Source organism: Schistocerca gregaria, chromosome 2 (assembly GCF_023897955.1).
Source record: "Schistocerca gregaria isolate iqSchGreg1 chromosome 2, iqSchGreg1.2, whole genome shotgun sequence".
NCBI lineage: Eukaryota > Metazoa > Arthropoda > Insecta > Orthoptera > Acrididae > Schistocerca > Schistocerca gregaria.
This window is the reverse complement of record NC_064921.1, coordinates 359,197,914-359,202,473: the sequence shown is the minus strand read 5'-3', so window position 1 is coordinate 359,202,473 and position 4,560 is coordinate 359,197,914. Positions and strand designations below refer to the sequence as shown.

General features: G+C 43.1%; 1 non-coding gene across 1 annotated transcript; it reads right to left on the bottom strand.

Annotated features, from left to right (window-relative positions):
- Positions 1-3,996: 3,996 nt before the first annotated feature.
- Trnar-gcg (transfer RNA arginine (anticodon GCG)) lies at positions 3,997-4,071 on the bottom strand. Its single transcript has one exon. It is a non-coding gene; the product is annotated as a tRNA-Arg (tRNA).
- Positions 4,072-4,560: the final 489 nt, after the last annotated feature.

Genomic DNA, 4,560 nt, shown 5'->3' with positions numbered 1-4,560 from the left:
CGGTTAGTTGATATACTGTTAGCTTTCAGCAGTTAACAAATGGTACACTGTGCCGTGTCGAGAAGCACATTTATTTCGCCCCCAGAGTTACAATTAGCAGCCTCGGCTGCCTGCGGACGTACGCGTCGCGAAACCAGTGCGACCGAGGCACAACGACCTGCAGGCGAGTTCCATCAGCTGGTGCAGAACCAAGAGCAGGTGGCCTCCTCCAAGTTGACACGCCAAGGGTTTGTCAACGGGACATCGCTAACGGTCGGTGCGGGGCTTGGTGTCTTTGTTAAGGTGTAACGTCAGCGACTCCAATGCGGGAGCAGACAGGGGTTTCCATATTATAAGAGGACACTAACTGGCTGCTGTAATGCCTGACTGCATTATTTTGGTCGGTCAAGTGACGCAATACAGTTTACAGTGAAGTGCACACGCTGTGCATTACGTATATCAGATGGTCTGTAATATTACATATGGAAGGTATGTTGGTACAGTGCATCGTGTCATAGTAGTCGTGCGATGGCGTAGAGAAGCTTTCCTTCAAAGCGACAACATATTGATTCTGTTATTTATACTCTGTGGGCGTGATTCGTATGTGCCACTGTACGCAAAGTGATATTATGCTGTGAGTGTTGCCGATGTTTTGTGCCATTGTACTTAAAATTATGTTATTGTTTTACTCTTAGAAAGTGAAGTTTTTTGTAAGTTATATTGAACAGAAAATTATACCGCAAATTTGCATAGGTAGTCCTGTAGATCAATGATACTAGCTTTGCTTTAGTGATTAACCCGTGACGATTGTCGCCGTAGATCTATATTTCGTTGACTGATAATTCTGAGTAGCCTTACTTAAATACGATATTTGTCTTGTACTTCCTTGTCCTGCAGTTAATTGCAGCAATTAACTTCACCATGATTCTTCTGGCCGTGGCCATGGCCAGATATTGCAATCCATTATTGTTAGCTGTTACTGGGCCAATTCTACCTCCTGGAGTGAAGCCTGTTTAAATTTGTTTTCATAGTGCCCCCTGAATTCAAGAACTGTATTGAACTGTAGTTAATTTCTGTTTTATCATCATTGCTCTGTTATCAAGAAGAATATATTCTTTGTAAAATTAAGCGCATGCCTGCCCAATTTCCAGTCTAAGAGCCACCCCACCCAAATCCTACGCTGCAAGTGCTATCTAGACTTCTCCGTAGACCACTGCTTCTTGACTAGCTTTAATTTACAAAGGTCTTCCTTATTTTTATAATGACTGTTAAGAGAACCAAACTAAGAGCCAGCTCCCTCAGACTAATACACTAAGCCAAAGATATGCAATGATAACATGTCTACCAGTTAAAAGAAATTGAAGAATAATAGTCCATTATCACCAAAATATCTATGTAGCACCTCCAGATAACCAACATAAGACAGCAATACACAACATTCTTCCTCAATAACCAACAATATACACAAAAACCAAAAATGAATGAAAACCAGCAAAGGGTACAAGTGTTTAATTTTCTCTTCAGACACATCCCACAAATTCAATAATCAATTAACCATGTTACAACTTTAACCAAAAGCAGGAGGAAAACAATTTTAGAAACGTTAAATGTTTCAGATTTCCGCATATAATGTTCACTAACACCTGATGTCTGATCAGAACACAAAATTTTTCAGTGCTAAACATCAACTTTTCTCGGTTAATAAATTCATATAAATCATGAAAACTATGTATTCCAAGGTGTTTATTACTCAAAATCATGCTTCAACTAAACCACAGGAGGGGCAAATCACTCTCCAGCTACACCATAAGCGGGGAAAGGGAGGGGACCGCGAAACTACAGTGTTCACCGAAGTTACTACTGCTCACCACAGCTAAGCAGAACCACTGAGTAAGTATGCAAAATGACTCCTAACTTTTCACTACAATGAAATTATTTGCTTCAACAATCCCCTAGAGCTCAAGTAATAAATGGCACTAAAATATTTAAGTAACTGACTGACAAAATGTAAATAGCAAATCCACAATTGCACTTCACACCACAAACAATACCACTGTATCAGTATAATAGGCTCAGTCCTAGATCTCATACTACACAGATATATTTACACTGTCGGAAGAAGATCGCAACGCCAAGAAGAAGTCAGAAACGAAATATGGTAGGCGTCTTTCGGCATCTGAAGGATGATATCTCTACAAATTTCACGATAATCGCATAATCGCAAGTAATGCCGCTGTGAGGATGGAAATCAGGTTTGCTCTAAATATACGCTGTAATGGTGGTTACTTGCCTTTGAGACTGGACGTTGTGAGTCGATATTAGTCCAGAATCCCTTTAAGGTGACAAAGATGCCATTATCAACACCTCACTGCGTTTGAAAGAGGTCGTGTAGAAGGACTACGACAAGCTGTATGTTCCTTCTGTGGTACTGCAGAAAGTCTTGGCAGGAATGTAAGCACTGTGCATGATTGCTGGCAGCAGTGCTCGCGAGACCTGCGGGTTCGCAAAAAAACCGGTCTCCGGACGGCCACATGAAACCACCGAGAGGGAAAAGCATCGTATTCGGCGTCTTGGTCTGACGCACCGTATTGACTCTGCAGCACCAATTTGAGCAGCAGTTGTCACCACAATGACACAACGACTGTTACAAATAGGTTACTTCAGGGACAGCTCCGAGCCAGACGCCCTGCAGCGTGCATTCCACTGATCCCAAATGACCGTTATCTGCGACTTCAGTGGTGTCAATCGAGAGCTCATTGAATGGCAGGGTGGAGGACTGTTGTGCTTCTCATAACAGCTGGTTCTGCCTCGGAGCCAGAGACAGCCGTGTACTGGTTAGGAGAACGCAAGTTGAGGGCCAGCAACCAACCTGTCTGCGGGCTAGGCACTTTGGACCTGCACCTGGCTGTATGGTCTGGGTTGCGATTTCGTATGACAGAAGTAGCACTCTCATGGTTATCCCACGCACCCTGATTGCAAATCTGTACGTCAGTCTCGTGATTTGAACCTTTTTTTGTGCTGCCATTCATGAACAGCATTCTAGCGGTGTTTTCCAAGTGGATAACCCTCATACACACACCGCCATTGTAGCTGAACGTGCTCTACAGAGTGTCGACATATTGCCTTGGCCTGTTCGATCATCAGATCTGTCTCTAATAGGCACATGTGGGACATGATTGGACGACAACTCCTTTACATCAACAAAGAGACAAACAGGGTTAACCATCCCTGTATTGGCCGATCAAGTGCAACAGGTTTGGAACACCATCCCACAAACAGACAACACAATGCATGCACGTTTGCATACTTGCATACAACATTCTGGCTGTTACACCGGTTATCAGCGTACCAACATTTCACGTTTGCAGAGGCTTATCACGCGCTTACATTAATCTGTGATCTTGCAATGTTAATCACTTACATGTTCATTTCCATACTTCCACTACTCTACATTAATTATTTAGTGGTGTTGCGATTTTTTTCGTCAGTGTATAATGATAAATTGTCTTTATAGCATGACAAAAAAGATTCCCAGCTTTAACTGATGCACAAGAAAAGCAGAAAAAATTTTCAGTTCACTCATCCACAAACTTGGCTTTATCAAACACTCTTTGGAAAACGCTTCTCACCAGTCGCGAAAGCAAAGACACATGTCAAGAATGAATTGATTAATAAGTGTATACCACAGAACAAATATAACTCTGATCTCAAAAAGTGTAGAAGATCATACTAAATATGCGTAAATTATTGGCTCTGTTCGCTAAAGTGTATTCGCAAAATGAAACAGTATCTTCACTTTCTCATCAGTGACATATAACTTGCAACCATTTAAATAGCACACACAAGTAAGGTGAGTTTCAGTTTACAATGAGCAAATGCTATGGAAAAAAAATCAAGTGGAGTAAGAGATTATTACTGAGCTTCATGAAATGTGTGAACAGATATGTCAAAGAATGAGTTTTTCACTCTGCAGCGGAGTGTGCGCTGATATGAAACTTCCTGGCAGATTAAAACTGTGTGCCCGACCGAGACTCGAACTCGGGACCTTTGCCTTTCGCAGGCAAATGCTCTACCAACTGAGCTACCGAAGCACGACTCACGCCCGGTACTCACAGCTTTACTTCTGCCAGTACCTCGTCTTCTACCTTCCAAACTTTACAGAAGCTCTCCTGCGAACCTTGCAGAACTAGCATTCCTGAAAGAAAGGATATTGCGGAGACATGGCTTAGCCACAGCCTAGGGGATGTTTCCAGAATGAGATTTTCACTCTGCAGCGGAGTGTGCGCTGATATGAAACTTCCTGGCAGATTAAAACTGTGTGCCCGTCCGAGACTCGAACTCGGGACCTAGTTCTGGAAGGTTCGCAGGAGAGCTTCTGTAAAGTTTGGAAGGTAGGAGACGAGGTAGTGGCAGAAGTAAAGCTGTGAGTCCCGGGCGGGAGTCGCGCTTCGGTAGCTCAGTTGGTAGAGCACTTGCCTGCGAAAGGCAAAGGTCCCGAGTTGGAGTCTCGGTCGGGCACACAGTTTTAATCTGCCAGGAAGTTTCATATCAGCGCACACTCCGCTGCAGAGTGAAAATCTC